The sequence below is a fragment of the Myotis lucifugus genome, unplaced genomic scaffold (assembly GCF_000147115.1).
Source record: "Myotis lucifugus unplaced genomic scaffold, Myoluc2.0 scaffold_3, whole genome shotgun sequence".
NCBI lineage: Eukaryota > Metazoa > Chordata > Mammalia > Chiroptera > Vespertilionidae > Myotis > Myotis lucifugus.
Genome location: NW_005871051.1, coordinates 29,428,656 through 29,455,742, shown reverse-complemented (window position 1 = coordinate 29,455,742; position 27,087 = coordinate 29,428,656). Strand labels below are relative to the sequence as shown.

Sequence of the window (27,087 nt, the reverse complement as noted above, 5' to 3'; positions counted from 1 at the left end):
AACCACTGCTTTACCGGCATGTTTACCTCCCAGGTTTTGTTAATGAGGATTAAATAAGATTACACATGCCACTCACCAGGGCTTGATAACATGTAAACATTACTATTAAGAGCTTATTAACCGTAGTGACTGCCACTCTTCAAAGTCTTCTAATTTCAAGCTTTCATGGTACATTATCTAAATATAAGCTTACTGATGAATCTTATTAATGAAAAGAAATGATAAGATAATTAAGGCCTTTTTAGTCTATAAATCTTTAATTGAGGCTGGTTTGTTTTGCCTGATGGGTGCCTGGAAAGTTCTGCATCCGTGTACAATGTGTCTACAGGAAAGTAAATGTTAGGAAAGAGCCGATTAAACCAGATAGATGGGGGCTTCCATGGCAAGAGCAGACCAGGTGCCTGATAACAGAATGTATTCACTGGGCAGAGAAAGTGTGGAGCCCACAAAAGCCACGTGCTCAGAAACTCACCCACCAAAGCCTCCTGGAATTTTTCAGCCCCTGTGGCTCAGTCCTGAGCAGAAAGAAATGACTAGCACCCCGTGACCCTGAGGCTCTGGGTCCCAACAAGAACACGGTTACTGACAGGTCCATATCACAATGGCAACAGGGGCAACAAGCAAGCAAAAGGTGTGCATCAACAAGGCAATGAATGCAGCCCTGCAACCGAGGATGTGTGAGTAAATCAAGACCTGAACCTTCCAAGTGCTGCTTTTCTCCAAATTAGACAAATGCATACATTTGGTGGATGCTCCAAGAAATGGCAGTTCCTTAACTCAGGTAACTGAACTCCCTCCCCAGCCCCCCGCCTCCACACCACCACCTCAGAGACCCAGATCCCCAAACCACTGTTTTGCTATTTAAATTCAAAAGTGGGTTCATGCGGATCCTAAAACTCACCATTGTATTCACTTACTAAAACAAGTCTGCTTTCAGAGAATAAAACAAGAAACCCCTCTTGAAGGTAAACTATGTTTCTACCTAAACCTTCAGCCAGGTCACCATGAGAAATTATAACTCAAAAGCCAATGTTACAAACAACCCCACTGTGGACCGGGGCCTTATTGTTTCAGCCACTAAATCTCATTACCCTGCCTCTTACACTGGAGCGTTTCGAACATGTTTGTACAATGAGCAACTCTCTGTGCCTCGAACAGAACAAATTTAATTCTCTGGACATTTTAAACTAGTTTTTAAAAATTATATTCTTTCGACTGTTGTTCCTCATCTACTCACACTTACTTGTTCTGGGTTTTAAGAATGGTTTTTTTCCTCTATTACAATTAATCCTTAAAATTAAAGCTGCAATCCCCTGCTCAGGCCACTTCAGCAGGCCAAAAATGAGAGCAAATGTTTCCCTTTTTTATTACAAATTCGTAAACGGGAGCCCTGCCCAATCCCTGGAGAACTGGTGTGACTCCGAGTTTTTAATTCATTCGAAGTTTTAAAAAAATAGTAATACACAAAGATTCACATTTGTTCGCTTTACAAGCATCTCTAGGGAAGTTAATAATGGCATTTAACAATTACACAATACACACCCCTCGCTTCAATGATGCAACACCAGGGCTTCTTTCTCCAGCTTTTGTTAAGAAGCAAAGGCATCTTTTTTTTTAAGGTTTTATGTTCAGAATTTTTCTTTTCACTATTAATTTTTAAAATTCTGTTCAGGGCAAAGGCGTTTATTAAAGGTCCACTCAAGCTGACCACAGCTGGGCAGGGAGAGCCCCCAGTGGAAGCCATTACCCTCTGAGGGTTCTACAGCCTCACAGGTGTGTTGCAGTCAGTGGGTGCAATTAATCCAGGGGTGAGGGTTGATACAGAAGTGGAACTGCCAGGTCAAAGGCCACGTACATTTTTAAGGCTTTTATTACATTTTGTCAAATTTTTCTTCCAGAGGGGCTGTTCCAATTTCTATTCTTCCCACTAATGAAACAATTTGTGTGCCCCCAAAACTCCTGGGTTGAAATATAACTCTCAAGTGATGGCATTAGGAGGTGGGGCCTATATACCCAGAGGTTCCTGGTTTGATTCCCCATCAGGGTACATGCCTGGATTTCAGGCTCAATCCCCAGTAGAGGGCATGCAGGGGCTCAGTTAGCTGAAGGTCATTCCATATACCCAGAGGTTCCTGGTTTGATTCCCCATCAGGGTACATGCCTGGATTTCAGGCTCAATCCCCAATTGATGTTTTTCTTTCTCTCTCTCTCTCTCTCTCTCTCTCTCTCTCTCCCTCTCTCTCTCTCTCTCTCAGAATACAAGATGTCTGAGGCCTGGAAGACAGCCCTCAGGGGACCATGCTGGCACCCTGATCTCAGATTTCCAGCCTCCAGAAATGTGAGCTATAAATTTGTTACTTGTAAGCCACCCAGTCTGTAGAATTAAAGTCACCTCATTGTTTTATTTGTTCTTCTAGTTGTCCCTTTATTTACTTTATGAATCTGTGTCTTTCCTTTGGTTGGAGAATTTCTTATTCTTATTGTTTTATAAGAACTCTTTACATATAAAAGACAATCCTTTGTCCTATATTGTAAATATTTCCCCAGTTTATCTATCTGCCTTTTAGTTTTGCTCAAAGTGCTTGTGATGTTCAAAAGATTTTGTCAGGCAAACCTCATTGTTTCATTTTCTGTCTTTGATGGCCATCCCAAGACTATAGGACTTTCAAAATTTGTTTTTGGGGAAAGGAGTCTATCTTTGGAATGGCTATAGGCAAAAAAGAGAAAAACAATAATTTGACCTAATTTCACAATAACCCAGCTCCCAAGAGGCAGAATGCATAGCTATCCTGTGAAGTCAGGGGACCAGAGGACAGCTGACCCTGCTGCTTTAAAATACTTTCTCTTGGCACAAAAAATAGGTTACAATGGCTCAGAGATGAGAGCAATGCCAGACACAGGTTTTAGTCACATTCATGGATAAATTTAGGCAAAATGTAATAAACTCTCTGGCTAGAACCACTAGAGAGATAATGCTTTGAAAACACAGCTCAGGCTGTGAGTAAAGGAAGGGATCCTTCCAATTTTAGTTCATTTGAGATTCTTCCCGTTTTAACGATCCCGGCCAGCTCCTCAGTAGGGTCAGTTAAAAGGCAGTCTGAGGCAGAACAGAAGGAGGATGGGTGTTGTGGTCAGGACGCCCTGTGAAGTCCGTTCACTGACTCAGTCATGTGACCCTGGACTGAACTGACCCCTGGACAGGGCTCCCCACAGCTGGACTGTGGAAGTGACAACACCTGCCTGTGACCAAATGAAGTAGCAGAGACCACCCTCCCCTTCTGGTCCTCTTCACACAGGAAGATACTACCATTTACATTTTATCAGAGTGATAATCCAACAGAAAAGCACTCACCTCGCATGGAGTTCTGTACTGAGCACGCCACCCACAGGCAGACGCTTACTTGGCTTTGGCTGTCGGGAAGTTGGCCCCAGGATTGCTGAGGCCCAGTGAACTGAATTTGTTATAAGGATATTACATATGGCATGTGCGCTAAGTAGAGAAAACATCTGAGCTAAACAATTAACAGCTACAGAATCAGATTTAATTCTAGACGGCCAAGAAAATGGAAAAAGACAACACATCATGGTACCCAATGTTTTGTTCTATTTCACATTAAAAAAACAAAAAAAAAACCTCATGGAGAACACTGAAGTGGCTGATTTAGCCTCTTCCCCAACCCTGTGGACACCTGTGTCTGCTCCCATGCCTGGCACATCCCAAATCCCAAGCCAGGATGCACATGACAGGGGCAAGGGCCTACATTCCTGTAGGGACCTTCAATGCTCCCACTATAAGTGAAAGTGTTCTCCAGTCTCCCAGGCTTTATAGAGAGCAAAGCCCCCAACCCGCCCCATGCTTCTCACATTCTCTACCCCCTGAGCAACAGCCTTCCTCCACTTCCTCAATACACCCCTCCCATCACGGGGCCTTGCTAGGCTGCTCCCCTCAGGGATGCGGGCACTCCCACCCCTACTGAGACCTTAAAGCAGGACAGGCCTGGGGCTAGTTCCCACCTGCTCAGCCCTTCCCTGAGCCCATTCCTGGCACCTGTGCCAGCACCAGCCTCCTGCCCCCTAAGTAGCACTGATCACACTGCTAACTTATGCTTCCTGGGGTGACCCTGGCCAATGTCACCTCTCCCTCAAGACTCCAAATGCCCCAAGGCCAAAGACCTTGCTTGCTTTGGCTCACCAGCAGTCTCAGATGTTCAATAAATATTTGATAGATACCAAGGCATGGGACTTAGGGGCTTTCGTGATTATTTAACCAGAATATATATTTTATATATATTATAATATTGTATTTATTTATTTACTTACTTACTTACTTATTTGAAAGAAAATCATAGGGAAGATTCTGATTCATCCATACATTCCTAAAGGACAAAGAACTCTTGCTGCTGGCCAGGTGTCACCCCAGTTCCCTGAGGCAGATGGGTAAGGACTCCTGCAGACACACAGTGATGTGATATGCTAATTCACTGTTAATTACTGCCTCTACTCACCAATGCCTTGAACTGGAGGTCCTATGGGGAGGGCTGCACCAATTAGGGACATTCACAAAGGAATATTTTAAAGTAATTACCAGTTTATTTTAAATGCTTCTTTAATCATGCGATCACCTGGTTCTATTTACCTGTGATATAGTCTCCTTTTTTCCTTTCCTTACAGTTTCTGGTAGTTTTTACGGAAGAATCGGGGGGAAGGACCGTCCAGGGGCAAGCATGCTTTCCTGCTTAGCTGGGAATTCTTTTGCCAGCCTTCACCTCCTTCAGGGGAACAGCGTTCTGTTGGCTTCTGGACCCACAGCTTTGATGAAAACAGCGTAATACGTCCCACTAAAGGAAACTGAAAGGTCTGGGGGGCAGGGATTGCAACATACACTAAATGCGAACAAGTTTGGGTTACAAGGCAGAACCCATTTTCTTGTAAAATGAGTTTTCCAATTAATGGCCTTACATTGCTAAACTGTTGGCCTCAAAATCCCACAGGAAGAGTATTAAATGTAAAACTTTCAAAATGCAACTCAGAGTCATTAGCTCACCTCTCCTTGGGAAGCAGGGTCAATGCCACCTACCTGCCCACCAACAAGAACGCAGGATGTTCATAAGATGAAAGGACACCAAAACCACCTGAGCCAAGAGTCTCAGGTGGAGGCAGAAGCTGGGATCAGAGATGTGGGCTCGTACGTTCCCCAGAGCCCAGTGGCTGGCAGGGCGAGCCCCAGGCAGAAGCAGGCGTGGCACGTGTGCAGGGAGAGATCAGCCTGGCTCTGTGTGTGTCCACCCCATGCAGCACGGCCACCACACCCCAATGACCCCAGATGTGAGGCTGAGAATTCCCGAATTCGGCCCACCTGAACCACAAGGCCTCTTACACTAACGTCCGGAGTGTCGGTTCGGGGACTGGAAGGGAAACCCACACAAAGGCGAGCTCAGCTCCCTCAGCACCTGAACGCAATTAGCGAGGAAGTGTGTATCTGTCAGTGTGAATAAGCACCAAGGCAAAGACCAATTCACAGATCGTCTGGGGGGTCGGCACTCAAGGCCTGGCCCCTGAGATCTCATTACCAGAGGCAGGAGCCCCAGCGACATGAATTATTTACTGCAGCTCCTGCGTTCACAGGCATCATATTGTAAGAAAGGGCGTCTGGGCCCCCCTTGACACAGGCCACCACCCAGAGGCACCAGCTTGGGGCTGTGAGAGGTGCAATCAATTAGCCAGCACCCCGAGGTCCCACCGAGATGGGAGGACACATCTGTACAAGCCTCCCCTCCAGCACAAAAGTCCCCCTAACACAGCAACCGACGACAGGCCTCACAGAGAAAAATATGAAACAACAAGCAATTTGGAAAACAAAGTCCTGAAATGGGGCTCGGATTAGGGTGACAATGAGAAAATAAATAAAGCGTGTCTGTTCTCGTGAGACTGCAGGCCGCAGACCAGAATAATTTTGCATAATTATTACCATGAACATCAGCACCGATGAAGTCCGAGGGGCAGGCCCGCTGTGCCCGGGTTTCTGGCCAGCAGCCGGGGATGTGGTTTCGGCCCCCGAAGGACAGACCCACAAACATGTGACAGAACAGTGACCATGTGTTCTAACGCTGGGACAGAAGAGGGACGGTTTCTTTGTCTAACACGCAAACATATTTATGTGAAAATGCCGACAGAGGTAGAGAAATTCAAATCATATTTATGACTAGTGAAAGCTCTTTAAAGAAATGAAGACATGTCCACCAACTCTAGGTTTGAACAGAAACTCAATTTCGTACTTTGGACACGAGCTGTTGGGTATCGACACCGTTCCTTATCACTGGTCCAGTCTCCTGCTCATCCCTGAGCAGCCGGGCCAGCCTTCGACTCCTGCTCAAGACACACTCGCAGACGAGTTCTCTGATTACGTCTCAATCCGTATTTGAGGCCTGAGTTACCTACACAGCATGAAAACCACGGCTTCAACCCACCCACCACCCTGAGCTCTCACCCCTCAGGCAGCTCCAGGCAAACTGCTCCTGCAAAGGTCAGCTCCATAAACACACTCACACATCATGGAAGCCCTGAGGCTGGACCAGGAGAAGACCAGGACACGAAAACATGAACGTGGTTTTGGTCCTTCATTCAGTTGCAGGCTCCTGCTCTCAAAGAGGTTGCAATCGGAAAGGGAGACTCTGACCCCAAAGTGCTACATGGGTCACCAGGGCACCAAGCCTTTCAGTTGCCAAGAAGGGGCTCTGGGAACAGCTTGAAGGGGTGGCCCCTAAGCTAGGCCATGGGAAGAGGGCAGAGGCCCAAGCAAGGGCTGAGTCCTCCCCTCGGAGCAGCAGACGGTCATCGCACCAGCCCAGCAGGGGCACAGCCTCGGGGGAGCTGGCATGGCCAGGGGGCCTGGAGGAAGTGGCCTGCAGGCTGCACAGGGTGGTGCTAGGTTTAGGTTCCAAAAGGCAGCTCTTTGGAAGAATCCCAACTAGGGTCAGTGAACCATTCCTCCTGAGCAGCCCTCTGAGATGCTGGGAGAGGAGTCCAGGCAGGAGACAGCAGGAAAGAAACTGGGGAACAGGGCAGGGCACCCCAGGAGCAGAGCATGCACCTGAGGAGTCAGATTGCAGACAGAATGTGAGAGGAAGTAGTGTCCCCCCAAATCCATAGGTGGGAGCCCTAGCCCCGCAGTGTGGTGGTATTTGGAGAAGGGCTTTTGGCAGGTGATTAGTTAGATGTGGTCATGAGGGAGGGGCCACAAGATGGGATCAGTCCCCTTACCTGGTGAGACACCAGGAGGACACAGTGAGAAGGCGCCCTCTGCAGGCCAGAACGAGAGGCCTCACCAGACCTGACCACGCTGGCACCCTGATCCTGGGCTCCAGCCTCTGAAACTGTGAGACCAATGTCTGTTGGCTAAGCCTCCACCTGTGGTGCTTTCTCACGGCAGCCGGAGCCGAGACATGGTGGACTCGGACGCTTGGGCGCCAGAGCACGGCAGATCCTGCTCGGAAGCCTGGGCTATGTTCAGTGAAGCGGGGAACAGGGTCGGCTCGGGCAGGGCGCAAAGCATGGCTGTGGCTCATCAGCTAGTGGCATCAACACAGATGAGGAGTGGAAGCTGGGCCGGAGCTGATGCCGAAGGTGGTGACAAGCTGGGCACCCTGTCTGTCTGTGGCCATGGGCTCCACAGTGTCGGCCCTGAACAGGGTCGGGTGCTCTGGTGAACACCAGCAGGTGGAATGCAGGAAGGGCCTGCACAGTGATCACACCCTGGCTAAATGGAGATGCGTGTCTATGTTTACAAGCCTGTTTGAGTTTTGATTACACAGTATTCTGTAACAGGAAAGACTGGCTTTTTACGTCATATAAAAAGCAGCAGATGCCATTGGCTGAGACAGAGGAAACCACGGCTTAGCAACAGAAGGATAAACAGAAGCGGCATCAGGAACCACGGTGCCCACAGCTGGAGAGAACATGGGCCCCGCTGGGTCTGCTTCCGGCTGCAGAGATGGGGCGGAGCCCAGGTGCGGGGCCGGCCCAGGGTCCGAGCCAGGACAGGAGCAGGCTCAGGGTCCAGGTGTACAACTTCCTCACCAGTCTCTTCCACTCCTATGTTCCCATAGCCTGTTTAGGATTATAATCACGATCAAGGAAAACTGCTCAGATGGCTGCCTCACTAGGACCTGACCACAAATCTCCCCACACATGGAGAAAGAGAACCACCAGAAGTGAGAAAGGAGGAAAAGAAACCACCAAGCGCTCTGTAATGAGCACGCTTCAGAATGACACAGCTCTGCACAGTCACTTCTAAGCAGAACTTAACCACCACTTCCTTTCTCTGTGGCTCTTCTATTTCTATTCTTCTTATTATTATCATTACTTTTTAGATATATTTTTATTGATTTCAGAGAGGAAGGGAGAGAGATACAAACATCAATAATGAGAGAGAATCATTTTTTTTATTTATTTTTATTTTTTTTTATTTTTCGCTAAAAGTATTACAAAGGGTATTACATAAGTGTCCTTTCCCCCCCCCCTTGACAAGCCCCTGCCCTCCCTTACCCCCCAGTGTCTTATGTCCATTAGTTATGGTTATATGGATGCATACAAGTCCTTCGGTTGATCTCTTACTCCCCTCCCTCCTATGAGAGAGAATCATTGATCAGCATGCCCACACTGGGGAATCAAGACTGCAACCTGGACATGCGCCCTGACTGGGAATCAGACTGTGACCTCCTTGTTCATAAGTCGATGCTCAACTACTGAGCCACATCGGCAGGGCTATTGTTGTTGTTATTATTATTACTGCTTTACTGCATCTACTACAATTCCTGTGATTATTATCAATGTGCGCAGTCAGGGGGCTACCTGGAGAGTGACGAGAAAGGGTACCTTCCCTGACGTCCTAACATGGCTTTTGTTTTGTCCCGTTTCTCCCAGGCCTTCATCACACTGACCTCAAGGTCTCCGGTCAGTTACAACTCATAGAAAATCGCTCCCCTCTATCCCACAAAAATAAATAAGTAAAAGGATGACAAGTCTTTGTTTGGAAGCCAAAGCAGCAGAGCCTCAGGAATCAGGGACCCCTATTCTTGTCCCGGCTCCATCGTTAAGGCGGCGGCCTGACTGTGCCTTCCCTGAGCATCCCAGTGCCCTGGGACAGTGCCACCTCCCGAGGGTCACGCCCAGAGAATCCCGGCCAAGCCTCTTAGCTGGAAACTCCAACCAGTGGGTCTCTTCCCAGAGTCAGATTACAAGGGAAAAAACACACACCATGGAATTTTCCAGAACACAGCCAGCCAGCTCTGGTTGCGAAGGTCTCCGGCAGGGCAGTGAGAGTAAGAAGGGGCCTAGATGTGCACCAGGCAGAGCAATAACCCTGAGGCCAAAACAGGGATGCTCCAGAGAAGTCCACATGACGCCCAAAATACAAGAGTGAAACTAAGAGCCTCGCCGTCTGTGTGCAGGAGACCCAGTCCAAAGCCCCGACCCGCTGTGCAACCCCTACACTAGGGTGCACTACCAAGTGCAGGGCCGGTCTGCACCCGCCACCCAGCACCCGGGACGCAGGGGCCTTCAACTCAGGGCATCTCTAACGCTGAGAACATCTGGGTGCACTTCTTGTCTAACATATTTTCAAAAGAACAATATTTGTTTTGCTGAAGCACAACATCTAGATATTATCTATTCTTTAAAAATTCTAAAGTACTAATACAACCTCAAAGAATGTTCCCACCACCGTGTCCTAGAGCCTGGGAGGCAAGCAAGCCTCCAGGACACCACCCGGGAGCTAGATCTACACAGAGTTCTGGGGGAGACTCAAATCTGTCCCCCACAGCCTGCCAGCTGAAGGGTCCTCACAAGGCTTGGAGACCAGCCCCTCCAGGTAACAGGTGAAGCCTCCGTCAGTCAACAGCCAGGCCTGCAGGCTCCCAGCGAGTCCCCCTGTGGCCCCTAGAATGGGTTCCTCCTGCCCTGGGTTCTGTGTGTCCCCTTTTGCCTGCAGAGAGCACTAAATACAGACAAATGCAATTCCATAGAACAGCAGCCAGATTTCCACATAACAAGCTGGACTCCATGAGTAAGAAGATAAACTTGATCCCAGCACACTGTTTTAGGAATACAGTGGAATACCTGGAACCCAGGTATCCATTGGCTAAATCAGTGATGGCGAACCTTTTGAGCTCGGCGTGTCAGCATTTTGAAAAACCCTAACTTAACTCTGGTGCCGTGTCACATATAGAAATTTTCTGATATTTGCAACCATAGTAAAACAAAGACTTATATTTTTGATATTTATTTTATATATTTAAATGCCATTTAACAAAGAAAAATCAACCAAAAAAATGAGTTTGCGTGTCACCTCTGACACGCGTGTCATAGGTTCGCCATCACTGGGCTAAATCATGCCTTAGTCTTCTACTCTATAAAATCTCCCATTTCTCACCTGGGATCCTCCCCTGCATGGCTGGGGACTGCCCAGGGTCGGGAAGAGGTGGCTCTGTGCTTAGAGACACGGAAACTCAATTTGGTCCCAACTCTGCACTTAGGAACCTGGGAAAAGCCACCTGACCCTGTGGCGTCACCCACAGGATGCAAACAAGATTTTAACACCATTCTTCTAACTTCCCAGCCTCACTGGACGAATGAGATAATGCATGTGACACAGGTTTGTAAATAACTATAATTTACAAGAAGCACTGTTTCTTACTTTAAAACTGCATGGCACCTGTAACTGTGTCCCCATCAGTGACACTGCTCTGTCCCCTACCCCCAAACCCATTAGAGGAGAGAGGGCTAAAGGGTGAATTACATCCACCTTGTGCAAACCAGCTCTGCCTTCACTGAAAATGACACATTATCAGCTCTCCGAGAGCCCTCAGCCCCCCTCCTGCCTCCCGCACCAGATCCGCCAAGAGGTTAAAAAAAAGGGCGTTGGTTGAGCAGCTGCAAACACATCTGGACAGTGTGCCAAGTGTGACTGACGGCAGGCAAGCAACTGGCCACAGCAGAAGCCTCACTTTGCACCTACGAAAGGCTTGGAAAATGGCCAATTTGGGAAAACAAGGAATAGCTACCAGTGTCCAAAGAATTCTTTTCTGCAGACACATAAACATACTTCTTGTTTTATTGTTTTAATTCTAAAACACATGCTTATTAGAGAAAGTCTAGAAAATTAAAAATAGCAAGAAAAAAAAACCACAGAATCCCAGCAGGCATACACATCGCTGTGTCTGCAGTGTTTAAACCACTGGAGCGCCATGAACCACCACGGGAGGAAGATGCTGCTGCGTGTTACCATGGTAACCCGGACCAGGAGGGTGTGCACGGCTTCCTCAGCTCCGGAGATCTGTGGCTGAAATCCTAGAGTCACGGACTGATTGCTGGTTGAGAAGAATTGTTGCACAACAAGAATGTGCTGACTGCACAGAGCTGGCAATTTTTAGAAAGCGACATCTTCCCAGCCTCCCAATTACTGATGCAGAATAAATCTAAATTTTTTAATTTTTCGTAAATGTGCTTCTATCTTTCAAAGGCTGCTTCCCTTATGTTCTCCCTTGGGGTGTCTTGACTATTTGCACTTGGCAACACTGCACGAAGGAAACAATGAGCAGTGATAAAAATGAGATGGTGTGAAACGATGAGCACAAAGAGGTTCCGCACAGGCTCTAGGATTAGAGGCACGCAGCGAAATTCAGCTCTATCCTCTATCCGTGTGCACTGTGCAGCCTGGGGACAGTTACAGAGTCCCTGAGCTCGACCTGCCTCATCTGTAGAATGGGGCTAACAACAATGGCATTAATGAGGATGATAAACGCAAAATGCACAGCGCGGTTCCCCAAACGTGGAAAGCATTCAGGCCATGTCAGCCCCACGGATCATTTTTATTATTATTTAATAGTATTTGCCAGAAGAAATAGAAATGTGCAACCTGACCCCAAAACAAAAGAAACGAGCATAAAGAGTGAAGTGATGAGCACTACTCCTTGTATATACCAATTCCAGAAGGAACGATAAATCTGAACCCAACGTTTTTAGTTCTGTTCCTAATGCCAAGTTCTGCAGCTGGAGGTGACCTCAGTTCTGAGGGCAATGATTCTATTTATCTTAAAATAAAAATTGTTAAAAATGAACAAACAACCCAATTGCATGGCTAGAGAGCTTTTAACGAGATCCAACTGCTAAGCAGATTTTTTATCCAGATTCTTAGATAAGGGATCTATTAATAGTAAACTTTCCAAAAACAACAGGAACAGGGACGCGGGGAGCGAGGGCTGGAATGCGGCCCCCGTCCTGTGGAAGCAGGAGGGCAGAGGGAGCCGCGTGGTGTTGCCACAGAAACGTGTGTGGGGCACGTGCAGCGGGCCCCACCTAGACCTGGGCAGCCACTCAACGCGCCTCCTTCTCACACGTGGGATAAAACCAAACAGATTCATGAAGTAGCAAGAATTCTAGTGCTCACATCTCACGGCCACAACGTTTACAAGCAGGACTTTGCAGATCTGAGAAAATACTTCATGCACATGGATAGGAAGATACACTTTTTTCACTGTCAAGCAAAAACATACTCTTTTACTTCCTTAAGGGAAAAAAACCACTGACCCGTTCCATACTTGCAGAATCTATGTTTTTTTATACACAAAAGAGTAGGCAGTAATCACAACTGCCTTATGGGGTATGTACTAACCACAGAGACAGGTTTTACGAGTTGACCCTATGACCCATGCCTCCCTAAGCACTTAAATTGCATAGTATCTATTCTACATTAAGTCATTCAACAAACACGAGTTGAACAGGACAAACCGGTCAGTACACATCAGGGCCCACAGAGACCGAGCCCCCGTCCCCGGGAGCTCACAGGCCCGCAGCGGTGGACAGGCTGGCAACGCGTAGGAAGAAGCCTGTTCCATATCGGTTTGCGCTGGAAAACAGAGAACACGAGGGCCTGGGGGAGGATGCAGGACCCGTCACAGCACTGACCGTGGCCCAGTGAGAGGTTGAGATGTGAGCAAGACCTGAAGGAAGTGAGAACTGGAGAGGAAGGGCACTCCTGGCAGAGGGCAGAGCTGGAGGAAAGCCCTGAGGCTGGCACACTGTGGGGAGAGCGAAGAGGTCAGTGTGGCTGGAGCGGCGGGAAGCGGGGGAGCTGGCAGGCGAGGAGGTGGGAGGGGGGCGCAGCAGGGTTGGCAAACTTCTGTCAAGCACAGAGAGTAAACAGTTTAGGTTTTTCAGGCCAAGAGACACAACCATATCACGCAGGTCTCTGTTGCAACTCCTCAACTCTCCAATGTCACCTGCTGAAAGCAGCCATAGAGGAGTAAGCAAATGGCATGACTGTGACAACAAAGTGCTTTGGTTGGCATTTCCCTGATGAGCGTCTTTTCGTGTCCGTATTAACCATTTATTTGTCTTCTTTGGGAAAATGTTTAGTCAAGCCCTTTGATCATTTTTTAATCGATTGTTTGCAGATTTCTGTCTTAGGGGTGGTGAACAGGCTCTCGAAGCCAATTTCCAGAAGGTTCTGGAGGCACGCAAGCCATGCAGGGGGCTCAAAGTCATGGTAGCTTCCCAAAGCTGAGGGACCACTTTGCACAGATCCTGAGTTGGTGGGGATTTTTTTTTTTTTGTAGCCGTGGAGCAAAGCCTCATGTGACTTTGTGGTCATCTGTCTGGCCAATTAAAGCACACAGTTCACTCAGTGGTACCCCCACCCACTCTACCCAGTACAGCAAAAAGCAGAGACCACTTCCCTGCCATCCAGTTCCTCCTGGGCAACATTGGAACAGGGAGAGAACACACACACCTGCCACCCGGGGTAACTTTCTCCAGTTCACACACCTTCAGCAGCTAAAAATACACACCTGCACAAAATATACACCTGTACAAGACAGACACTTGCACAACTAGACACCTGCAGAGCACAGACACCTGCACAAGACAGAAACCTGCACAACACAGACACCTGCACAACATAGACACCTGCACAACATAGACACCTGCACAACAGACACCTGCACAACTAGACACCTGCAGAGCACAGACACCTGCACAAGACAGACACCTGCACAACACAGACACCTGCACAACACAGACACCTGCACAACACAGACACCTGCAGAGCACAGACACCTGCACATGAGGAAAGACTCAGCTGCAATAAACTGGAATGCCCTCCAGAAGCAGTGAGAAGTTTCCATTTTGGCTTTAAGTAAGTTATCCCCAAGTACAAACAGAGAGAGCATTTCAAACTGATTTGGTCTGGCATCCAAAGACATCTGAGTGAGTGTATTTTTACCTGCTGGAAGAAAACAGTGAGCTCATCTGTGTAAACTACCACACAGGGAGAGGTCAACAAAGGAAGACAGGCTCCCGCTTACTGCACCGGCCAAATATTTAGAGCAACTGAGCCCATCCACAGCCCCAAATATTTAGACCAGTAAGTGAAGAATTCGTTTTTCACGTGCTTCTAAAATAAAAACACTCCTCTGGTGCACACAGGCAGTGAGGGTAATGGGGCCATGGTTCATCTCCCTGCCCACAAATGAGAAAACAAATCTTCCCTCCCTCCATGGGGACCTGAGGCTCCCGAAGAGGGAGCAACTCTCTAGGGACAAGGAGGGTCCTCAGTGAGTCTCTCCCTCCTCCTGGGCCCCCAGGCCGCCTGCCTGAAGCATCACACAATTGCCTGGGCTCTTGCTCCCGGAATGAGGCAGAGGGCTCCCCATGTCCTGTCTGCAGTGGCAGCACCCTCCCAATTCCCCACCCCCTCACCTGCCAGGGCTCTGCCGTCATTTGTCAAGGGCTTCTTCGCCTGTGTAAGGTTCTATCTGCTCAAATGCAAGGTCTCTGACAAATCCAAGTTTCCTATAACTTTACTTTTTTAAAAAAATATATTTTTATTGATTTCAGAGAGGAAGGTGAGGGAGAGAGAGATAGAAACATCAATGATGAGAGAGAATCATTGATCAGCTGCCTCCTGCACGACCCACACTGGGGATTGAGCCTGCAACCCAAGCATGTGCCCTGATCGGGAATCGAACCATGACCTCGTGATTCATAGGTCAACACTCAACCACTGAGCCACACCAGCCGGGCCCTGTAACTCACTAGGAAGCACCCAACCAGTTTCCCAAAGGCCACCAATGGACTCGTTCTCAGCAACTCTCAGGGGATACATGTGTTTTCATTTTGATTAAAATCTAAGAAAAAAATTACTTTGCCTAAAAACCAAAGACTTCGCCATGAATCCAACAGAGGCAGCTGGGGAACTCAGTTGTCTCAGAGCCCGAGGAGGGGGTACACCAAACACACAGAGCCCGGCCACCCGTTCACCTCAGCAGTCACACCCAGGGGGCGACTGGGGACAGCAAAAGCACCTGCCATGTATAAAGTCAACATACACACCATACAACATACACTCATGTCATTGCATTAAACTTACTAATTTTGTGTTTCAGACAATCCAAGAGTGATGAATATAAGACGGTAAAAGCTACTTCTGTGTCTGCACAAAGTAAGCATGAAGCTGTGGAGCGAGGAGCGCCGGGCCATTTCCTCTACCAGCTGTCCGCAATGATTCAGAGCTGAGGCAGGTGAATTTCACGTAAATCACCCCGCCTACAGACATCTCAGCTGCACCAGCAGGGATTTATTAGTGAGCTCTGTGAGCGATGGTTTACACCGGCACCAAGCTGGCCTTTGCTTACCCGTCTCACTCCCTCCACCTACCGGTGGCTGCTGAAAACAAGTCCCCAAAAAAATCCAGGCTTCCGTTTTAAAATAATCGGTCCTGACGAGTCTACATAGCATTGCTTCATTAGTTATAAATAATGCTCTATGTATTTAACAAAATTGACACAATCTGGGCAGGCAAATGAAGGCAATAGCGAACCTGACTTCCAGACTTCAGCACCATTTCCGTTCTGAGATGTATTTCTGTGTACACTGGACATGGGGTGCTGGGGTTAATGTCACCCTTTCTGCCCTCCCCAGGGCAAGCTCCCCCAGAGAAGCTGGATTTTCTAAGAAGTGTCAGCCCTAAGAATTAGTGAAGAGCCCAACAAGGCGTTGGTTGTGAGTCCTAACCAAGCTGGTTGACCCCCAAAAATGCCTGGCTTCCTCCCCCCTCCCCCAGGGACCTGGGCGGCACTTTCACGTCCCTCTCACTTACTCGCGGCTGCCCCTTCCTGGGGAAATCTGAGCCAGGTCCTCAGGCCTGAAAGAGGCTCCTCCAGGTTCCACACCTGTCTCACCTGAGCCATCATCGCCCAATGCCCAGGAGCCCGGACACACAGATGTCCCTCTTCCTCCTCGTCCATGGTCAGCCTGGGTCCTGCCTCCAGCCACCTCCTGTGGATTCAGGTGAGACTAAATTTCTTTCAAAATTATTTTGATGTTCTTATAATCATGTTTATGTCATAAAAAATAGTAATCTGGAAAACTCCGCATCATATTCTCAATTTTTCTTTAAAAGAGCCCAAGTGCTACTAGCAAGTCTCATACAATGCCAGCCCACAGAGGTGCTTCAGGTGTTGGGTGAAGGCAGGACAGAGGAAAATAAGCTGGAGAGGAAATACTCTCCTGTAAAGAGTCAGAACAGCAGAGAGACCAGAGAGTGACCCCTGCGTCTCATGGAGGAGGAGAGGGGCAGAGGAAGAGAGACCACGGCTGACTCCACCTTGCTTTTCCAGGTTGAATAATAAAAATATCTAAACCAGGGGGAAAATCGGAATGCCTATGTGCTGTTAAGAACACCCAGTATTAGAATCATTTTAATCACCAGAAGGGGGCAGCATCTGAAAGACTATGTAAGTACTTGTTATTCTGCCTCTCCATTAAGCTCAAATACTAAAAGCCTAAAAAATACGACGTTTCCATTTAAGTATCTCAATCTGCACCTCCTTTATATCGCTTTAAAATGTATATTTTTATTGCATGTGAGTCTACAATTAAAGCTTAAATATAATTTTATATATTTATGATGTATTATAAATTAACCTAAATATTGATTCATCTTTTTTCTTACTTAGCTGCAGTGCTGTCTTACATTATTTGAATATACATTTTTTTAAATCTCAAAGTCAAAGCCCATGGTGTACATATATAAAGTATATTGCTATATACACAGGAAAACAGTCATTATCTAGTTAGCAGACATCATTTGCTTAAACATAGAAAAAAATCTTCAAAATTCAAAGTTCATCAGAAACATTTAGACTATAAATCAAGCAAGAAAAATGTCACATAAAGCAATTACAAATAAATTCTCCACCTGCCCAATGGATATTTATTAATTGCATTATCATTTACTCAAAAATGAATTGTAAAAGGTTGCTTTTGCAATGAGGCTGTTTCTTTGACACTGTTCAGTCTTCTGTCGGGGCCTCGGTGTTTGGAAGAACGTGTGGGGGAGAGCCTACATCAGTGTACGAGGGGGGCCCATGCTCGCCCAGTGAATGATTTCCATCGGCTGCACAGGGGCCCCCTGGAAAGCCTGGGGGGCAGGCAGCCTGGACCGCTGGAGGGAGCCTCAGCAGTTTCAATGTACCCGCCGGGTGAGAGCAGCTGACATCAATACACAGAGCCACAGACCCAGCACCTGTAGGCCATCGTTTCCCAGCCACCTCACACCTGCCCAACTGAAGAGGGGCCTTATGCAGATGGAGTCGCCAAAGGCCTGTCCTAGAAGCACAGAGGCCTCCAGAAGTCCCCTGCCACACTGACGGGATGACAGCCCCTCCCTGTTCTGGGACAAAATATGCCTCTCTGGGACACCAAGACTCTTGGAGACTATGCACCATAAGCTACACCCACCCCCTCTCCACTTCCCACCTGTTCTTCCCTTCTCCAGGAAACCGGCCCACCAGTAGCTTCACCCTGGGAGTGGGAGGGCAGCTTTCTGGCCATCACCTCCCTGAACCACCTCAGCCAAACCCAAGCTGCTCCATCAACACCCAACCCAGACCTGCTCCCTGTCCCGCCTGTGCCGAGCTGTCGCCTCCCCCATTGCATCTCTGATGGGGTTACTAGAATTTAACCCCCACCGCACCCCCACCCAGGCATGTCACCCATGTCTGGTGAGGGTGCTGGGACGCCCTGGCCACACCCAGAATGGAGAAGGGCCCTCAGGCAGATTCTGTCTGGAGAACCCACTGGAGTCTGAGCCACAGGCCGAGCCATACATGCACCCTGGTCCTCTTTCCCGCCATCAGCCTCCAGCCAGCCTCTGCTGGAGCCGGCCCTCCCAAATCAACATAACACGGGGTCTTCTCCGAAGTGAAGGCCCTGGCTTCCTGTGGCATCCTGCTCATTCGATAGCTATGATGTGTCTCCTTCCAGAGTGTGGCGTCCGGATTAAATGCGACTCCCAGGGGTCTGAGCGGGGAGGACACACCTCCTTGGCTCCCCAGCAAAGCCTCCAGAACCATGAAAAAGAAATGCTTGGAGTTTAAGCCACCCAGTCTGTGGTATTTTCATTACAGCAGCCTGAACAGACTAAGACAGATATATTCCAGGGAAAGAAAACACAGCTTTATTTCATATAGAAACAAACACATAAGCCCAAGCAGGAAGAACAGCAGGAAATCCAAACTAGCTAAGGAGTATCTCATTTTCTCGAATTCTCCTGCTGTCTGTAGCTCCATCTACCTGAAAAGACAAGACATGGTCCTCCTTCAACTGGAAACTTTCCTATCTCTCCCTCCACCCGCATCCCCCCCGTGGTCCCTAGTGGAACGCTCTGCACACAACGAGGAGATAAGAGCTGTTTGCTCAGTCAACACGTGAAATAAAGTGATTCTGGTATTACCACCATGTTTATACTTGGCTCTTTGAACGGTTCAAAAATTACTCCATTCAAGCACTTCACTCATCCATTCAAATGAGGATTTAGGGAGCATTTCCTCATTAAACCGCACAAGAAAGAGCTAATGAACGCGAGGCAGGGTAGATGTGTCTGTTTTCCCAGGACCAAAGCCCCCACCCGGCTAACGTTCTGCGTCTTTTTAAAAAATATATTTTTATTGATTTCAGAAAGGAAGGGAGGAGAGACAGAAACATCAATGAGAGAGTATCACTGATTGGTTGCCTCCTTCACCCCCCACACTGGGGATTAAGCTCACAACCTGGGCAGGTGCCCTGACTAGGAATCAAACCATGACTTCCTGGTTCATAAGTCGGCACTCAACCACTGAGCCATGCCAGCCGTGTTGAGAGCAGTGGGCTCCTCTGGCAACATTCTGCATCTTGATCTGGCTGCCAGGGAACACATGTGAGCCACCTCGTGGGACTTCTTCACGCTGCACACGGGGGAGCTGGGCGCTGTGTGTAAATTACACTTCGGCTAAACAGGTGCCCAAGAAGCTGCTGCCCGCGTGTCCTCCCTGGCTGATCGTCCCCTCCTTTCCTGATGGGGATGGGAAGGCCGTCACCTGCCCCCAAGCTACATTTTCTCAGAGGGAACCAGCTTTCTCTTCATTCACCTATAAAACCTATTTGGAGAACATGTGCCTCGCATGACAACAGAAACCAGAAGGGCTATGAGGCCAGGGCTGGGATGCGCACAGGCTATCACCTACAAACTTCAGCCTGGAAGGGCTTGGGGCCTGTCGTCCTGTGCACAGCGCCCTGGGGGGGGGGGGGGGGGGACACGTGGAGAGCTGGCTCCATCCCCGAGTCAGGTGGCTGTGACTGCTGGAGCCGTTATCCTGTGAGTCCGGGGCGCAGCCCAGACAGCACACAGAACCTGCCCTCTACCGTCTCTCCCACAGGAGTCTCAGTATTTGGACCATCTGTATGTGCCCAGCCCAGCCTCTCGGTGCCTGCCGCACCCTTCTGCACGTGAGTGTGCAAAGCAAACGTGGTGGCCGAGCAGGGCCGTGGTGAGAGCAGCAGGCTCCTCTGCTCTCTTCCTGATGATACACCCCTATCGGTGGCCTGAGAGCTCACCCACCCCAGCTGGTGCACGTGTGCATGTGTGTTCGTGTGAGCACGCATGTATAAAGCAATGAGCTGACCCCACAGCAGCAATGAACACAAGGGTGGAAGCCAGTGGTGAAAACCTGCTGTATAAAATACAATTTGATTGTACCTGTTGCTTTTAATTTTGAGTTTTGGGTTGTTTTTTTAAGATGATTTTTCAATTTATTTTAGAGAGGAAGGGAGAGGGAGAGAGAGAGGAACATCAATGATGAGAGAGAATCACTGACCAGCTGCTTCCTGCAAGCCCCATGCTCTGGATGGAGGCCACAACCCAGGCATGTGCCCTGACCACTACAACCCAAAAGCTAGCACCAAGATGGAAGGTGACACACCTATGTACGGAATGCCAGGTCGGGCAGATCAGAAGGCTAACACTTTGGGTATGTTGGATTAAACAGAATGTATTAGTCAAACTAATGACACCTGCTTCGTTTCACTGTTATGTGGCTACTAGAGAATTTTAAAGCCTTCCATTTCCACTAGACGGGGATACTAAAGGGACTTCAAGAACGTCCCAGATTTCAAGACAATACAAATTCCTTCCTTGGGGAAGACACAGTGGTGGAGCCTGGTGTTCTGGGCATGAATGGGACATGGAGACCAGTGGGAGAAGGGCAGGAGGCAGACTGGACGGAGGGGAGGCCCAATGGCAGCTGGACCAGCCCCAGGGGGGTCCTGGAGCGTGTGCCCCAGGTGGTACCAGCAGGATGGGCCGTCAGCACTGGGAGGTCAGGGCTGGGAATGAACGGTCCAACTCTCTAATTACTCTGGTGACAGGCCCCGTCCTGAGACTATCTAGGGGCCTTATCAGCTTAAACTCCTGTGTGAGCAAAAGGGGCTCAATATGAATAACAAGTCATTCCTGTCACTCAGGAAATTCCAAGAGTCTTAGGAGCTCTGTGCCAGGAACTGGGGACAAAGAGGAGGAGCTCTGCTTCTCTTATACCCCACTAATGCCATAAGCCATTGATAACTATCAGGTCCACTGATTTAATCCTTGGAGGTCACCCACCAGAAGAGCAAAACGCAGGACCCGTCACCAGGCTCCTCCAGGGGAGCAGAACTGGGGAGGGAAGAGGCAGGACAGGAACTCCTGCTTTTCATCACAAGCCCTTTTGTTCTGTCTCACACGGGGAGACGCACGGGGAAGAAGGCAGGTGGCAGCGCCGGCAGACCTGCAGAGGCGCAGCTGCCAGCCAGGCAGGCCATGGAGTGCCAGCCGCACCGGCGCCGGGAGCCAGGAAGGACCCTCCCGGAGCTTCCGGAGGGAGCACACACCTGGATTTCAGATTTCTGGCCCCAGGACTGTGAGAGAACAAGTTTCTGTTGTTTGAAGCCACCAGTTTGCGGCGCGTTGTTATGGCAGCCACAGGAAATGAACACAGGGCCCTTTGGGCAGGGAATTCCCAGTCCACTCGCGCTGCCCAGACCCACTTCCCGCCTGGACCTGTGTCCAGCCACGGCTTCCTCCCACGGACTCTCCCCAAGGCCCGCTGGGTCCACTGGACAATGGCACGTCCTCTCCTGCAACGCGCAGAACCTCGCTGCTTCATGCCGCAGGTGGTCAGAGGGCGCCGAACGGCACGCTTGTTTACCCAGGCTTATCTCAGGAGGAAAATCAACTGGGAACAATACTGGACTCGAGTGAGTAACAGCAGACATGCACGCAGCAGTACACAGAGGCACAGGCCCTGACACCTGCGACTGATTGTGAAGTGAATCAACAACTAAAACAATCGAGGGCTGGGGAGAGAAGGGACAGAGCAGAGTTAGTGCTAGAATTCAGGTAGTGGTATACGAGCACTCGTCGTAAAATCCTTCCGAGTTTCCTCTGTGTTTGAAAATTCTCAGAATGAAATGTTACAATAAACAGCCCTGGGCAGCACATCCTTGGAAAGTTTGTAAGTATCAGTCACTGGAGGAACTTCCGTATTTATGCTTCCCAATGGCCTGTTAAGACCATGTTTGCCACAAACACCTAAGAAAAGTGTAGCTTCATAATGATATTTGAAAACATGAATGCTGGTTAGTTCCTTCCAAGGGTCCCTTGCACATGTCGCCCCTCGGGTGTGCTGGGCAGGCATGAGCTGTGCACATGAAACCGTGAAAGAGCGCTAAAGAGATGACCTTCCCCAAGCATGCCCTAATTCTTTAAAACAGACACGGCAAAGCTAAGCCGGGCTCCTCGCCACGGCTTAAAGTGCTGGCAAGGGGCACCCAGCTCCCAGGCAGGAGGCTGATGCCCGGCGCTGGGTAGAGGATCCAGGTTGGCACCTGGCCCCGGGTCTCCTCACAGCAGGCAGGCCCTGGACGTGTTAACTGGGTGAATGATGCAAGAACCCCACGTTTAGGAGCAGCACTCGCAGGCACCCTTGAAAGCACCCCCAACTTCTGCAGAACTGCCAGACATTGGTCTCAGCTATTTGGCCTGAGCAACTGGATTAAAATGCTTTGCCCATGTAGGCACGAGGCAGCCTCCTCCGCCTACTGTATGTCAGACAAGATGGATTTCTGTGGGACACAAATGAGTACCGGTAACAGCACCACCACCACCACCACCACCACCCCGGGGTCTGACTGCTCAAAAGCAAGGCTCAAGGCTGTCATTTAAAGCCAGGTCCTCAGTCCAAGAGAGGCATCTTGTGACGTCACATCTTAGTTATTAGCAGCTGGACCACTTTCAGATGTGATGGATATGGGCCAGGGACATGATCATCAGTAGATCTGAAAAGGTTGTGTGGGCTGAAAAAACACATCATTGATGTTTCTCTCTCTCTCTCTCTCCTTTTCCCTTCCTCTCTGAAATCAATAAAAATACGTTTTTAAAGAGAGAGACTATGGCAAATTCCTTGAAGTTACCCAGGAATAAAAAAATCAGCCCACCAACAGAATAACTTGATTATACAACTCAAGCCCCACGGGTTGTAATTTACAGAGTTAGTTATACAACACAAGTTCCATCTGACGATAAAAATAGAACAGTGTTTGCCGAAGACCCTGGCTCCAATTAATGCATTAATTCCCTCCACAGGAGCCAGCGCATCCTAGTCTGAGCCCACGCGGAGGAGGAAATCAGGATGATTAGCAGGGCTCTCTGGCTCAGGAAGCCTCGCGGGCCCACTGTGATGGTCTGGGCAAGAGTGAGAGCAAGTGGGGGCGGAGGCCACAGCCCGAGGAAGGGGGTATGGGTCAGATTCCAGAGGGTGGGAGGCCCGGCAACACCAGGACCACAGAGAAGACAAGGGGCAGGACAGAGGGAATCGCCATCCTGAGGTGCGGGGACACTGTGTGGGCGAGGCAGCCTTCGGAGGGCGTGGCCGGGGGGGTTGGGGGGGGGGGGTGCAGGTAGGAAACACCTGGGCCTGCAACCTGCAAGGTACAGCAGAGAGACACGGGCTCATGTATGGAATCTCCACAGCAACCCCGGTAGCTGAAGCAGGAAGTGTAGTGTTGCCACCCCCACTTCACAGATGGGGAAGTAGAGGCAGGGTGACTTGTTCAAGGTCACCAGGCTGAGAAGAACAGAGCCAGGACTGAGGATTTCCACAGCGGAAGCTACAGGGGAGGAGGGTTTCGAGAAGGAAGGACGGACTACTAGTAAGAGACAGCCGTTGGGTCCGGCCACTGGAAGCTCCAGGCACAGGGAGATGTCACTAGCTGAGGGTTGAGGAGTGAACTGGCTGGTTTGGGGGGGTCAGAGAAGCAAACACCGGCTGGGCGGGGGTGGGAGGGTACATGGAAGCCATGCCATTCAAGAACAACGTGATCTGAGCCAAAATACACAGAAAGAGGCAAGGTCCACCGCCCCTCCCCACAGTCAGTGATCAGCCATGTAAAAAAGACCTACCATCCCTTCCTCGTTCCTCAACCCCACAGGGGTAAAAAGCACACTCATACACAGTCACCTGACTGAAGCCATATTATGCTACGATCTGACTACAGTGCTTGCTTATTGTAGAATCAAAAAATAAAGGAACCATTTCAATTCAGCCTAGTGTAACAGATGAAAGGTATGTTGGGTTAAACAGAATGTATTAGTGATCGTGCACAACACAGACACCTGAATAACATAGACACCTGCACAACACAGACACCTGCACAACCACGGCCTTAAGAGTCAACTAAACACCAATTTCCTCTAAGAAGATCACTCGACATCATTTTTATGTGCAAAAATTTAATATTATGCACACCCCAACCTCTAACCTCAAATATACGTTTCATCATTCGTTGAGTGATGTATATCTGCTTGCTTTGACAATGTCATGGCATTAGCTAGTTTGTAGAAAAACCTCACGCTAGTCCGTGGAAGAGCCATAAATGTGAGTTACCGTGAAAAGCCTTGTGTTTTATAAAACATGAGAGAGTCGACCTCGGGAGGGCGTAGAGGAGGGTATGTTCCAACTCGCCTGGAAGGCGGCAGCTCTGCTCCGCAAACAGAAGCCGCTTAGGCTCAAATCTGTCAACAGTTTTAAAATCAAAGGCCTTCATTTCTGCCTTAAACACTAAGTCAATTACAGTTCTAATCCGAAAAAGGCATTTAATGGGCCTTTATTTAAGTTCACAGATATTTTTTCTAAATACTGTATTAGCTATTTAATCCTCTCGACATCCTCACCAGATAAGCTGACGGCAAGAGCCTCTAGAACACTGGCCCGGGGCCGTGACGAGGGTGGGCCACGCACCGGAGGGGGCCGCCAAGGCCCAGCCAAGCCCTCGGCATCCCCGAGGGGAGCAGCCACAGGAAGACAGAGATAAAGAGGCACCTGGTTACAGGCCTGAATCAACTGGTAGGAACTCAGGACAACTCCAACGGGTTCGGGGAACCCTGTATTCGTCATACACACACACACACACACACACACACGAATCAGAAGAGCTTGGCAGCCCTCCATTCACACGATTCCTAAAGGTCACTTTGTGGGCGGTTTAGGATTCAGGAGTAACAGTGAAAATGGTGGCGAGGGCCCCAGCAGCACACCCAGGCCTCTCTGACCCACAACGAAGCCCACGGACTGTATTCACACAAAGAAAGCAGAACAGGCAGCGAGCCGCGGTAAGACCTTAAACCTGCCACGACACAGTGGCTGTGAGTGAGGACGGAGGCCGCCCTGCAGCGCCAATCCCGGCCATGGCCGAGGTGTGTCCCCTCTGCCTTCCACGGGCTCCTCGGCGAGGCCCACACGAAAGGTAACCTCCCACAGCTCCGGAGACACGCCAGTCCCGTGTGCGCTGGATGACTTCTCAACAAAACGGGAGGAACTGACAGGGCGAGCGTCCGCGTGACCTGAGGTCTCCTGGAACGTCGCCTGGTCTAGTAGAGAACGCAGCCCCTGCCGTGTAAAGCGTGTGAACAGGTGGGTCTATTCGTTTCCTGGGGCCGCTGTAGCACACAGCCACAAGTTTAGTGGCTGAACAACAGCAATTACTACACGGGTCTCTCGGGGCTAAATCCAGGTGTCGGCAGGACTGTGCTGCCTTCCGAAGGCTCCAGGGGACAACCGATCGTTGCCTTTTCCACGAGCTTTTAGATGCCACCCCATTCCTTCTCTGACATCAAAGCAGCAACGGCGCATGGAGCTGACCCTCTGTCGCCACAGCCACATCTTCCTCCAAACACTCCTCTCTGCCTCCTACTCTTCAGTGCCCAGAGACTGCATGGGGCCCAGAAGGTGATCCAGGGTAACCCCCACCCCCGGAGCTCCTGAACCTGAATCACACCTGCCAGGGCCCTTTTTGCCACCCAAGGCAACCTCATCACAGGTTCGGGGTCAGGGCATGGCCAAGGGGGCGGGGAGGGCAGAGGGTCATTATTCTGCCCCCCACAGTAAAGGAAGACGATGAGGCAGATTAAACCCTTAGGCCTAAGCTGCTTCTTACACATGATCCCAGACCGTGCCTGCAGCCCTGCTGAGAACTGGGGCAGGGGGCCGAGCCCAAGACACAAGTGATGCCACAGCCATAAAGCGACTGTCCGACACACTGTGAAGGGAGGAAGCAAACTGCACTACGGTATTTACAGGGTTCCACTTCTCTTTTTTTTCTTATCACTAAAAATAGGGAAAGTAAATATCTTTTATTAAATTTATTGTAGTGACATCCTATATAATAAAAGCCTAACATGCAAGTCAACCAAACGGCGGAAAGATGGGTGGAGTTCATTTAAAACTTTAGTATATCACAGGACAATATCACGAAAAGACAACCCAAAAATGGTTGAATCTATTTGGAAATCATATATCTGATATGGGTCTAATATCCAGGATATACAACGAACTCTTACCACTCAATAAAAAGACAACCCAAATATAACATGGGCAAAATGTTTGAGCAGGCATTTCTCCTAGGAAGATATACAAATGGCCAACACACACCTGAAACACTGCTCAGCACCACCAGCCATTAGGCAATCAAACCACAATGAGAGACCACGTCACAGCCACTGAGACGGCTATAACCAAAGACAGGCGATAACGGACTGACGGGACATGGAGAAACTGGAAACCTCAGACACTGCTGGTGGGAAGGCATGTGCAACAGTCAAAATGGGGAAACAACCCTAGTGTTCATCCTCGGATGAATGGATTAACAAAATGTGAGAGAGAGATAAATACAGATAAATAAAGACATGTGAATTTGGTCTTAAAAATGGGGTAACACATGCACAATATGAATGAAACTTAAAGCATTATGCTGAGTGAAAGAAGCTAGTCACAAAAGATCGCCACAGTCTATTTATTTATGTGAAATATCAAGAATAAGCAAATCCAGAGAGACAGAAATTAAATTAAAAGTTGCCAGGGAGGAGGAGAAACTGATAGTATCTGCTAACAAGTACAGGGTTCTTTTGGGGGTGAGAAAAATGTTGAGATGAGATAGTGGTAATGGTCACATAACTCTGTGTCTATACTAAAAACCACTACATTGTACTCTTTAAAGGGCTGAGTTTGATGGTATGTGAATGATATTTCAATAAACCTGTTATTTTTAAGAAGTAAAAAGTTATAGATTGGATTCCATGGGCATAGAAAACTTCTGGAAGGATCTCCAAGAAACGCAAGTTGCCTCTGGGGATTCAGATGAGGGATATCCTTTAGCTTGATCTGCTCTTGCTACCTGTTTTTC

General features: G+C 49.0%; 1 protein-coding gene and 1 long non-coding RNA gene across 2 annotated transcripts in view; one reads left to right on the top strand and one right to left on the bottom strand.

Moving 5' to 3' along the window:
• LOC106698917 (arf-GAP with GTPase, ANK repeat and PH domain-containing protein 1-like) overlaps nucleotides 1-27,087 on the bottom strand; it is a 153,510-nt gene that overhangs the window by 68,436 nt on the left and 57,987 nt on the right.
• On the top strand, nucleotides 12,855-16,918 carry LOC111827970. Its single transcript, XR_002831718.1, has 3 exons — nucleotides 12,855-13,095; nucleotides 15,441-16,344; nucleotides 16,457-16,918. It is a non-coding gene; the product is annotated as an uncharacterized LOC111827970 (long non-coding RNA).